At 49.3% G+C, this 13507-nt stretch overlaps 1 protein-coding gene across 1 annotated transcript in view; it reads right to left on the reverse strand.

The window, feature by feature from the left end:
- The window catches only part of LOC143933075 (cathepsin W-like), a 159571-nt gene that overhangs the window by 48343 nt on the left and 97721 nt on the right, over positions 1 to 13507 (reverse strand). The window lies entirely within an intron of this gene.

Consider the following 13507-nt stretch of genomic DNA (forward strand, 5'->3'; position numbering starts at 1 on the left):
AGAGGTTACAGTGTATCATTACCACTCACTGGCTGGTTGCTAGAGGTTACAGCATATGATTTATTCTTACTGATTGGTTACAGCACATCTCCTCACTGCCTACACACCATGGACTGGGGAGGTAAGGGGACTCATTAATAGACAGAAAACTCATAGGTATCCTAGGGATCTTAGGACTCCTGGGATCAGTGGCAGTGCTGGGGGGGAGGAGAGGGTGTGATCAATGGCACTGCTGATTTATTTTTATTTTTTACCGACTACCAATATAAAGAGTTTCAATACTGGCCACCCATGTAATAGGGGTTTACATTGGCCACCAATTTAATAAGGGTTTACTCTGACCACTAAATAGAAGCAGTCACAGTAACCACCAATGTAAAGAGGGATTTACACTAACCACCAATAAAGGGGGACATTCACACTGGCCACTAGTGTGAATGTAAGGATTCTACACCAAGCACCAATGTAATGAGAAGATTTACACTGACCACCAATGTAAATGAGACATTTAGCCTGCGTTCACATTTGTGTGTATTAGGAACGCATTCAAAATCGCTTTCCTGACACCAAAGAAACGTGTTGCCCTTTAGCAGATACAAAGCAGTGCCATTAATTGTTTTTGTGTGATTTTGAAAAAGTGTTTGGGACTTTCTTCGGCATTTGTAGCGCATAGAGAAGTTCATTGAAATGAATGGGCTGCCTTACCCATGACTAGGGATGAGCCGAACAACCCCCGGTTCGGTTCGCACCAGAACTTTCAAACGGACCCCACGTTCATTACGAACGTTAGAACCCCATTGAAGTCTATGGGACTCGAACGTTCGAAATGGAAAGTGCTAATTTTAACGACTAATATGCAAGATACTGTCCTAAAAAGGGTTTGGGGACCTGACTCCTGCCTCAGGGGACATGGGTCAATGCAAAAAAAAGTTTTAAAAACGGCCGTTTTGGCGGGAGCACTGATTTTAATGACGATTAAAGTGAAAAAAAGTGCAATATTCCTTTAAATATGGTGCCTGGGGGGTGTCTGTAGTATGCCTGTGAAGTGCCACGTGTTTCCCGTGTTTAGAACAGTCCCTGCACAAAATGACATTAAACGGAAATAACACCATTTAAAACTGCTTGCGGTTTTAATGTTATATCTGGTTCCTGCAATATGGTTGAAAATCATTGAGAAAAATGGCATGGGTAGCCCTCCCTGCCCATTACCAGCCTATTTGGGTCTTGTATGCATATTAAGGGGAACCCTGTACCCATATTAAAAAAAGGAAATGCGTGTGGCCCCCAGGCCCTATATACTCAGAACAGCAGTATACAGGCGGTGCAAACAAGACAGGGACTGTGTAGGTTTGTTGTGTTAAGTTGAATCGGTTTGTAATTTTCAACTGGTACATTTTTAAAGTGTAGCTCCAGTCAAAAAAACTATTTTTAAGCTTTTTGGAAAACATAGGGAAGGGTTATCACCCCTGTATAATTTGTTTTGTCGTCCATCTTTTTTCATCTCACTTGCTGCTGTCTGATGTTTGTAAGTTGGATGTTTGAAAGTAGGGGGCTGCCCTATATGCTCTGCAGAAATGGCGGAACAAGGTGTTGGTTTTGCCACAACATTGTAAGCCCTCAAAGTGACTCTTGGTGGCCGCTGGAGCGCCCTGCTGTGAACGATTATATCAAGAATTGTAATTACATGCCATTGTTGAACAGTGGTAGAAAAATTGACCTTTGGTGGTTGTGGTGCTGGTGCCACAACACTATAAGTCCTCACCGTTACTCTGGGTGGGCACAGGAAGGGGCCCTCCTGTGAAATATTATATCAAGAATTGTAATTACATGTCCCTGTTAAACAGGGGCAGAAAAATTTGGCCTTAGGCACTGCTGCTGGTGCCACCACACTGCAACCTCTTCCATATACTCTAGTTTTTTTGCTGGAATTAGCCCTGCTGCAAAGCATTGCATCAAAAATTGTACTTAAACGCCCCTGTTAAACAGGGGCAGAAAAATTGGGCCTTAGGCTGAGGTGAATATCGCGGTGTATACTGCGGTCAGGGCACGCAGACAATAACCAGAAAACAGCAGAGATAAAGGGGTATATACAGATGTATACTGTGCTGTGCTGGAGGCACACACAACTTCCAATAACTCCTGCAGATGGCAATTGGGCTCAAATAGAGAACAGCTATGTAGGTGGATTATAGCGGTATGTACTGGGTACAGAGCATGCAGACAGCACGCACTATCTCCTAACACTACTGACTGCAAGCTCTATTATTAAAGATAGATCACTAGCTATATAGGTGAGGTGAATATCACGGTGTATACTGCGGTCAGGGCACGCAGACAATAACCAGAAAACAGCAGAGATAAAGGGGTATATACAGATGTATACTGTGCTGTGCTGGAGGCACACACAACTTCCAATAACTCCTGCAGATGGCAATTGGGCTCAAATAGAGAACAGCTATGTAGGTGGATTATAGCGGTATGTACTGGGTACAGAGCACGCAAACAGCACGCACTATCTCCTAACACTACTGACTGCAAGCTCTATTATTAAAGATGGATCACTAGCTATATAGGTGAGGTGAATATAGTGGTGTATACTGCGGTCAGGGCACGCAGACAATAACCAGAAAACAGCAGAGATAAAGGGGTATATACAGATGTATACTGTGCTGTGCTGTAGGCACACACAACTTCCAATAACTCCTGCAGATGGCAATTGGGCTCAAATAGAGAACAGCTATGTAGGTGGATTATAGCGGTATGTACTGGGTACAGAGCACGGAGACAGCACGCACTATCTCCTAACACTACTGACTGCAAGCTCTATTATTAAAGATAGATCACTAGCTATATAGGTGAGGTGAATATAGTGGTGTATACTGCGGTCAGGGCACAGACAATAACCACTACACAAGAGCAAGATAGGAAATCAGCCAAAAACGATCGGTGTGTAACTGTGTTGAAGGTACACAGAACACCCACTGCTTCAGATGCCAACACACTACACGAGGCCGCCTCAAAGGCGGCCTTATATAGTGTGGGGCGTGCACTACACAGCCTGAGCTATGATTGGCCACAGGCATCCTGCCTGTGGCCAATCATGGCTCTTCTCGCTGCTGGCGCTGCGATTGGCCAAGCATGCGGGGTCACAGTGCATGCTTGGCCAATCATGAGCCAGCAATGCACTGCGTCATCGCAGTGCATTGTGGGCCGTGCGCGCCATACGAATTTTGACGCGAACGGACCAAGAGTTCGGATTTCGCCGAACAGCCAATGTTCGAGTCGAACGTACGTTCGACTCGAACACGAAGCTCATCCCTACCCATGACCTACATCTTTATCCACTCTGTCAGTACACATTTGCATCCTTAAACCCATGCTAACCTCTGCAACCCAAACCATCCCCATCCTCTCCACTCCAATCCCCCTCCCCTTTAACTCTACCTGCCTCCTGCTCATCTTTCCACCCACCTTCCTTACCTGCATACACCTCCCTCCTTGCTCACCTGTGCACCCCAAACTGTAATTCCTTCTCTGCCTACCTCTGCACACCCCACACGACCCTCCATCTCACTAATTTGCTTACCTTTGCAGAACAGGCTGATGGTAAGCTTAATGACCACAGTTGTAGGCAGGACTTTTAAGCATGCCCCTTTATCTCCCCAGTGGGCAGCATTCAATATAAGTGATGGTGGGTTTGACCTTGGGGGGGATGATATACATATCAATACTGCCACTATTTACATATGACTGCTGCTGGTCTGCCACTATTTACATATGGATGCCAGTATTTACATGTAAACATATGGTCTGCAGGTGAGTCATCTGTACATAACAATAGGGCAGAGCTAGGTAGCAATAGTAACAGAACTTCACATTGAGATATCAGGACACAGCACAGGACTAAAACCTTAAGGGTCAAGGGAATTTAAACTGGGATAGTTGGAAAGTATGAGGTATGCTTTGGGCCCCACAACAATGACAGGGCCCAGGGCAGCTGCCCCTTTTGTCCTGCCTTAAAGATGACCCACACACTGTGGGCAACACTCTGTATGGCAGTCGCCAGCCGACAGCTCTCCTCGCCGGTCCGGCTGGCTCTGACACACATGCACAGTGCAGAGAGGAGCACACTGAACCCGCCCCCTCCTCCTCCTGGAGGTGATGTTTTATTTTCCTGTACAGAGAAGGTGGGGAGCATGCACTCCACTCTGCCAGAATGGCAATCTGTCACTATGTAAGTGACGTTTGCAGAAAAGGGGCCTCCTTAACCATGATGGAAAGCTCCGACCCACTGATCACTGGACTGAAGAGGAGAGTCAGCCTGCTGGTACCTGATGGGGGATGCCCTGTAACTTGCTCTACTGACTTCTGATCCTCCGTTTTGATCCCTGTACCCTGCACTACTGACCCCTGGTCTTCCGTCCTGACCCCTGTACCCTGCCCTACTGACCCCTGATCCTCCATCCTGCTGACCCCTGTACCCTGCCCTACTGACCCCCTTTCCTCCATTCTGCTGATCTCTGTACCCTGCCCTACTAACCCTCTTTCCTCCATCCTGCTCACCCTTGTACCCTGCTCTATTGACCCCCAGTCCTCCATCCTGCTAACCCCTGTACTCTGCTCTACTGACCCCGTCTTCTGTCCTACAATCCCCTGAACCCTGCCCTACTGACCCCCTGGCTTCCATCCTGCTGACCCCTGTACCCTGCCCTAATGACCCCCTGTCTTCTGTCCTGCTGACCCCTGTATGCTACCCTACTGACTCCCTGTCTTCTGTCCTGCTGACTACCAACACTTTGCCACAAATTACTTCCTCCCTCAAGTGCCCCTCAATCCAAAGTTCAAAAGTTGGGAGGTATGACATTGCAGCTTACCTGTTTTTAGAGAAAATGGCTGTGTTATTTTTCCTTTTATTAGCAATCCTGCAAATAGCACACTTCCTGTCCCTGGCTATGAGTGGCAATGCTGACTTAACTGTGTCAATGAAAGGAGCCATGGTAAGGTTGCCATTCGTTCCTGTTTCCCAGAGCAGGAGCTATGCACTGTTAAGTTTGCAGTGCGCGGACTCCAACTCGTTATGCTGCTTATGTGGCAATTTAAAATGGTGCAGCTGGAATAACCTGCTTGCAATTCATGCTGCCAAACATGTACAGACTTCTCCAGCAGGGCAGTTGTGGATTGATACTTGCACTGTAATGTAGCAGACCTGGGACAATTTTGTCTTCTTTGGTGTTGACTAACTAAAAGACCCAGCATGCCCATGCTTCCAACACTTCTTTTACTTTTGGGCCATCTTTGGCTTCAGCACTTTCCAGAAACATGTCCCTCAACATGTTCTGTAAAGTGGTTATGCTGCAACTTGTGGTTCCTCGGTAGCTGCTTCTCCTCCCTGGCCCTCCTGCTCACATCATCCCGGTTGTTATTTAAGCAGCAAATTATATGTGAAAACATTTTAGTTTTTGCTGGTGGAGAGGAATGTCAGATAATAGGGTGTCCATGGGAAGGCCTTCAGGAGTTGTGTTCTTGTGTCAAGTTTCCCCACTCCAAACTTACTCAACCATGTTAGAGATGGACGTACTTCCGACGGGACGTTTCGCAGACGCGAGCGGCGAACCAAAAGTTTGCGAACCGCAAAATTTGCGGCGGGCCCCATTGACTTCAATGGCAGGCAAACTTTAAAAAACCTACAGGTCATATTTTCAGCCACAAAATACTTACTAGCTGTGCACACATAGTCCCACCACATGGCCACTGACATAACACATGTATGAAGTGAATCTGGGATCGACAACTACAAGCATTCTTTTCTTATCTGTGGAATTTTGACAATTCAGGACTCAGGAGCGCATGAAGGCAATGGAGGAGAGGAAAGGTCAGGGTAGGCTATGAAGAGGGTGCAGGAGATGATCACCAGCAGCGTGATATAGAGCACTGACACCAGCACCGTGATAGAGTGCACTGACAGCAGCACCGTGATATAGAGCACTGACACCAGCACCGTGAGAGCACTGACACCAGCAACATGATATAAAGCACTGATACCAGCACCATGATATAGAGCACTGACACCGGAAACATGATATAAAGCACTGACACCAGCACCGTGATATAGAGCACTGACACCGGCACCGTGATATAGAGCACTGACACCAGCACCGTGATAGAGTGCACTGACAGCAGCACCGTGATATAGAGCACTGACACCAGCACCGTGATAGAGTGCACTGACAGCAGCACCGTGATATAGAGCACTGACACCAGGACCGTGAGAGCACTGACACCAGCAACATGATATAAAGCACTGATACCAGCACCATGATATAGAGCACTGACACCGGAAACATGATATAAAGCACTGACACCAGCACCGTGATATAGAGCACTGACACCGGCACCGTGATATAGAGCACTAACACCAGCACCGTGAGAGCACTGACACCAGCAACATGATATAAAGCACTGATACCAGCACCATGATATAGAGCACTGACACCGGAAACATGATATAAAGCACTGACACCAGCACCGTGATATAGAGCACTGACACCAGCACCGTGATATAGAGCACTGACACCAGCACCGTGATAGAGTGTACTGACACCAGCACCGTGATAGAGTGCACTGACACCAGCACCGTGACATAGAGCACTGACACCAGCACCGTGACATAGCGCACTGACACCAGCACCGTGACAGAGAGCACTGACACCAGCACCGTGATAGAGAGCACTGACACCAGCACCGTGATAGAGAGCACTGACACCAGCACCGTGATAGAGAGCACAGACACCAGCACTGTGATAGAGAGCACTGACACCAGCACCGTGATAGAGAGCACTGACACCAGCAACGAGATAGAGAGCACTGACACCAGCACTGATACCAGCAACTCACTGCTGGGCCCCAAAAATATGACACCGCTCAACCTCTTCAAACAGGAGGGTACGGCCATATAGTACGGTGTGCTTTTTTTGTACAAGGAAGTGAGCCAAATGTAGAAAAGAGGTCTGTGTGCTCGATTAAATAAATAGTTCATAGAGATATACATGGTCTACTGGTCACATGTGTTGAATTCCTCCGAGATCCATGTCATAAGATGCGCACAGGTAAAGCGCTCTGGCGCACAGCTGTGTGCAATAGGAATAAACGAAAGCACACAAGCACACACACACAGGGTGTGACCCCTCGCTGACCTATAAAGGAAGTGAGGTCATCCAAACACACTGCTGGTTTGTCTTCAGCTTCCTGTGTTTCCCACGTCTGTTCCTGTGATCTATATTACCCGTTTTTGACCCGGATTGCCTCATCGACCTCGCTGATCTTCTCCTGACCCGACCCCTGGCTTGACCTTGGACTCCTGCTTTCTAAACGTGTTTGACCCTCAGCCTGCATCTGGACTTACCTGCTATCTCCTGTGTTCGACCCCCGGCTTGTCTTGGATTATCCTTCTGTCTCAGCGTTCCTGGTACTTGTTGTCTTCTGATCTGGACTGTGTTTGACCCCTGGCCTGTCTCCTGGATTCTGTCTTTGCTTTACGGACTTGCTACCTTTGCTTCTGGACCTTCCCACAGGACATCACCTTCAGCTCTGCTCAAGCTACCTGCTGATCTACTAGCAAATGACTGTCCTACTGGTAGCTTGTGCATCTTGGTGCAACCACCCTCTGTGCCACCTTCAGGGGTGGTCTGCGCCGAGTCGCAACAGCGACCGCTCTCGGCATCTTGGCCTCGGTGAGTACATTTATATGATAGTACAAACCAGCCATGACAGAGGCCAACAGAGCGGGTTCTCCATTAGAAGTCCTGTGCCAGCAAGTCTCTGCACTCACAGAAGCAGTACAGAAACTACAGGATGGCTATGCACAGATCGACAGCAGGCTTCAGCGACTAGCCACAGCTCCGGCACCCACAAATCCTACGCAGGCCTCAGTCAGCGGTGCCTCCACACCTTATGTCCAGCCTCCACCCGGTATGATGATGACAGTACCCGAACCACGAGTACCCACGCCTGAGCGATTTTCAGGCGACCAAAAGAAATTCAGAGCTTTTAAAAATGCATGTTCCTTGTACTTGGCTTTGCAACCCAGGACCTTTTCTTCGGAGATCATCAAGGTCGGGTTTATTATCTCTCTTTTGGCTGAGGAACCCCAGGCCTGGGCCCATAGCCTTATGGAACAGAGAAGCCCCTTGTTAAACTCCATGGACACCTTCTTTGAGGCCATGGGACAATTATATGATGACCCTCAGCGTACTGCCACGGCTGAGGCTACCCTGCATGCTCTCTCACAGGGGAGAAGACCGGTGGAGGATTACACTGTTGAGTTTCGCAAGTGGTCAGCTGACACCGGCTGCAACGAGGCGGCCCTGCGTTATCAATACCAGTTAGGGCTCTCCGAGAACCTAAAGGACGAGTTGGCCCGAGTAGAGACTCCTGCCTCCCTGGAGGAATTAATCCAGTTGGCCACAAAACTGGACAGACGGAAACGCGAGCGGCGCTCCGAACGCCTCCAGGCCCCTCGGCCTAGTTGGATGCTTCCTAAGGCCACTGTCCCGTATCCGCCCATCCCGGTTCCTTCAGGTCCCTCAGCTTCGGAAAGGGGAGCCCATGCAGCTAGGTTGGGTCCGTCCTCGTCTCACCCCAGAAGAGCGACAACGAAGACGCCAAGCCAATCTGTGCTTATACTGTGGGGGGCTTGGACATTTCATTCACAGCTGTCCTGTGAGACCCCGTAAGTTGCCCCCCACGGTGTATAATGAACTACCAGAGTGTTGGTCCTGCTCAAACTTATGTGACTCTCTCTGTTTCCCTACAGCTGGCAAAAGAGAAGATCCCACTCCCAGCCGTGATTGACTCAGGGGCATGTAGTTGCTTTTTGGACATCTCCCTTGCACAGCAACTACGCATTCCAAGCCAGAATAAAGCAACACACCTTCTAGTCCATTTAGCTGATGGATCTCTGCCATTCTCAGGTCCAGTAACACAGGAGACACTACCTTTGCTTACTATTACAGACTCAGGCCATAGAGGCCTTCAGGAGCTGTGTTCGTGTCAAGTTTCCCCACTCCAAACTTACTCAACCATGTTAGAGATGGACGAACTTCCAACGGGACGTTTTGCAAACGTGAACTGCGAACGCGGCCAAAAGTTCACGAACCGCAAAGTTTGCGGCGGGCCTCATTGACTTCAATGGCAAGCAAACTTTAAAAACCTACAGGTCATATTTTTAGCCACAAAATACTTACTAGCTGTGCACACATAGTCCCACCACATGGCCACTGACACCAGCACTGTGATAGAGAGCACTGACACCAGCACCGTAATAGAGTGCACTGACACCAGCACCGTGATATAGAGCACTGACACCAGCACCGAGATAGAGAGCACTGACAGCAGCACTGTGATTAAGTGCACTGACACCAGCACCGTGATATAGAGCACTGACACCAGCACAGTGATATAGAGCACTGACACCAGCACCGAGATAGAGAGCACTGACACCGGCACCGTGATAGTGAGCACTGACACCAGCACCATGATAAAGAGCACTGACACCAGCACCGAGATAGAGAGCACTGAAACCAGCACCGTGATAGAGTGCACTGACACCAGCACAGTGATATAGAGCACTGACACCAGCACCGAGATAGAGAGCACTGACAGCAGCATTGTGACTGAGTGCACTGACACCAGCACTGTGATATAGAGCACTGACACCAGCAACGAGATAGAGAGCACTGATACCAGCAACTCGCTGCTGGGCCCCAAAAATATGACACCGCTCAGCCTCTTCAAACAGGAAGGTATGGGCATATAGTACGGTGTGCTTTTTTTGTACAAGGAAGTGAGCCAAATGTAGAAAAGAGGTCTGTGTGCTCGATTAAATAAATAGTTCATAGAGATATACATGGTCTACTGGTCACATGTGTTGAATTCCTCCGAGATCCATGCCTCATTCATTTTTATAAATGTGAGGTAGTCAACACTGTAGTGAGCTAGGCAAGTGCGCTTATCGGTCACGATCCCCCCTGTTGTGCTGAACGTCCTTTCGGACAGGACACTGGACGAGGGGCAAGCCAACAGTTCCATTGCAAATTGGGCAAGCTCTGGCCAGAGGTCAAGCCTGCCCACCCAGTAGTCCAGGGCTTCATCACTCCTCAGAGCATCCACATCAGCCGTTAACCCGATGTAGTCGGATACCTGTCGGTCTAGGCGTTCCCTGATGCTGGATCCGGATGAGACCTGTCGATGGGTCGGCTGAAAGAATGACCTCATATCAGAAGTCACCAACACATCTTCAAACCGCCCTCTTCTTGCAGGCGCTGTTGGATTGGTAACCGCAACTCTTTCTCTGGGAGTGGGAATTGCTCCTCTGCCAGCACACGCAAAAGCAGAATGCAGCATTTCTCGAAGTAAGGCCTGGAAGTGCTCCATTCTGACAGCCCTCTGTGACGGTGGTAACATTTCCGCCATTTTGTGTTTGTACCGGGGGTCTAAGTACGTTGCCACCCAGTACTGGTCCTTGACCCTTATGCTTTTTATACAGGGGTCCCTGTTAAAACACTGGAGCATGAAGGCCCCCATTTGCACTAAACTGGAAGCGGTGTGGTGGCCTGGCTCCTGCTCATCATCCAGGATAATGTCGCCCTCCTCGTTCTCCTCTCCCCATCCACGCACAACAACAGGGATGCCAGAAAGGTTTAAAGCATGCTCTTCTTGCTCCTCCTCATCCACCCCCGCACCATCCTCCTCTGACTCCTCTTCAGACTCCTGTTGTTCACTTGTCTCAGATAGAGTAGCCCCCCCCCCCCCCCCCTGGGAATTCATCCAGCATTGCAACTTCCTCATCTTCCCACTCCTGCTCCTCCACAGCATGATCAATGACACGCTCCCTAGAGAAGGCAAAAGGTACCATGTTACTGATGGCGCCATGGCTGCGATTGACCAGTTTGGTGATCTCATCAAATGGTCGCAGAAGTCTGCATGTGTCGCGCATGAGCAGCCACTGGCAAGGTGAAAAAAAAACAGCTCCCCAGAACCTGTTCTGCCGCAGAGTTTGTACAGGTAGACGTTAACTGCACATTTCTGCTGGAGCAGCCTAGCAAGCATATAGAAGGTTGAGTTCCATCGCGTAGGGCAAATCGCAAATAAGACGTCTGACTCGCAGATTGTGTCACCGCTGAATGTCAGCAAGGCGAGCCATGGCCGTGTAAGATCTTCTGAAATGGGCCAAGATTTTTCTTGCCTGCCGCAAGATGTCCTGGACCCCAGGGTATTCGACAATGAATCGCTGCACGACCAAGTTTAAGAAGTGTGCCATGCATGGCACGTGCGTAATTTTGCCTTGTTTCGATGCGCTAAGCAGATTGGCATCATTGTCACACACCACTTTACCAACTGTCAAATTGAGCGGTGTTAGCCACTGATCTCCCTGTAAACGCAAAGCTGAAAGGAGTGCAGGGCCAGTGTGGCTCTTGGCTTCCAGGCACAACAGACGCAGCACAGCATGGCAACGTCTCACCTGGCATGTCGAATAGGTTCTGGGGAGCTTGGGCGGTGCAGCAGAAGAGAAGCTAGCAGTGGAAAAGGAGGAGTCAGCTGAGGAGGAGAGGGAGGAGGATGGAGTAGGAGGAGGAGAAGAAGAGGAAGGCCTGCATGCAATCCGTGGCGGTAAAACCCAAATCTACACGGGTGCCACGGGTTACATGCTTGACGGCCGTCAGAAGGTTCACCCAGTGGGCAGTAAAAGTGATATACCTTCCCTGCCCGTGTTTGCTAGACCACGTGTCTGTGGTCAGATGTATCTTGGCACCGACACTGTGTGCCAGAGATACATTCACTTGCTGCTGAACATGGCCATATAGCTCTGGGATACCCTTCTGTGAGAAATACTTCCTTCCTGGGACCTTCCATTGTGGTGTTCCAATGGGCACAAATTTTCGAAAGGCCTCCGAGTCCACCAGTTTATATGGCAGTAGTTGGTGGGCTATCAGTTCTGACAAGCCAGCCGTCAACCGTTGGGCAAGAGGGTTATCCAGCGTCATCATTTTTTTACGCTCGAACATTTGGCCCACGGAAGCCTGCCTTTTTGCAAAAAAACATGAGGATGGCGTGATGGAAGGTGGCGTGGAGGACAATTGTGAGGAGAGAGGAGAAGGAGAAGTAGAACACGAGGCTGGATGGTGAGAGCCTGGAGTGTGGCTTTGTGGGTTCCGTTGCTCCCACTGGGCTCGGTGATGGCAGCTCATGTGCCTTCTTAAGGCGGTCATCCCTAAGTGAGTTTTGGGCTTACCGCGACTTATGCGTTGACTGCAAAGATTGCAGATGGCAACACTATTGTCAGCAGCGGACCCGTTAAAAAAGCCCACACTGCGGAAGCCATGTGCCGGCGTCCTGGGAGTGCCAGATGTGACCGTGCATGATTGATGCCTCGCTCCTGATACATACGCAGTCTGCTTTGTCCCTCCTGTGCAATCTAAGTTCTGCCTGATTCTCCTCCCTATCTGCTGGTCCATATCTCCCGCTGAACTCCCCTCCTCTTCCTCTCTTGTGGGCACCCACGTGACATCACTAGACACGTCATCATCGACGTCACCTTCCCCACCGCTATAATTAGAGATCTCGGAGTAGGCAGCAACAGCGGGGACCAACCTCCTCCTTGGGCTGATCTGGGTACTGTCGTCAGACTCCTTAGTGGCGGTTGTTGCTACCTCCTCTTCCTGATCCAATGCCAAGAGTGGCTGCGCATCGGAAATGTCTTGATATGGATCGGAAAATAATTCCTGTGACTCAAGCGGAAGGTATATGGTGGTGGTGGTGTTGGTGGTAGTGTCTTTGGGGGTGCACATAGCAGAGAGTGAAGAAGAGGGTGCAGATTGAGAGGATGAGGAGGGTGCAGAAGAGTAAGGCTGAGTGAGCCACTCAACCAAGTCTGGTGCGTCCTTTGACGTAATCGCACGCACCTTCTGCAATTTGCCACTTTGGCTCAAGCCTGTTGCTCCTGCCCTACCCCTACCACCCCTGCGGAAGGGCCTGCCTCTTCCTCTGCCTGTCATTTTTTAAATGACCCTGTGACAAAAGTCTCTAGAGAAGTGCAGTATGTATGTGGAAGAAGCTATATAACACCCCGCTTCAATCTGTCATTTTTGGGGGCCACTGGTCAGTTATAATACTTTTTTTGATTGCGTTTGTCACTCTTTGTATCGCTGCAGAACTGCTCAGCAGTCACAATGCTGCACAGTGGAAATGCACTATACTATGCTTTCTATATGTGCAAGTATTTTATACGTGTATTACACACCTATATACTGCACACCAAATAGTAAACCTATACCAGTCCTTAAAAGGACCTTTGTGGACCTAGTAGCTAGTGATTTGCAGACTGTCCCTGAGTCCCTACACTGATAAAGGACTGCTGCAGAATAGGGCAGTAATCTGCAGCACAGACCTGCACCAGCACCCTATATATTGTACACCTATACCAGTCCTTAAAAGGACCTTTGTGGACCTA

The sequence above is a fragment of the Lithobates pipiens genome, unplaced genomic scaffold (assembly GCF_037356315.1).
Source record: "Lithobates pipiens isolate NorthernLeopardFrog02 unplaced genomic scaffold, aLitPip1_a1.2 Scaffold_10, whole genome shotgun sequence".
NCBI lineage: Eukaryota > Metazoa > Chordata > Amphibia > Anura > Ranidae > Lithobates > Lithobates pipiens.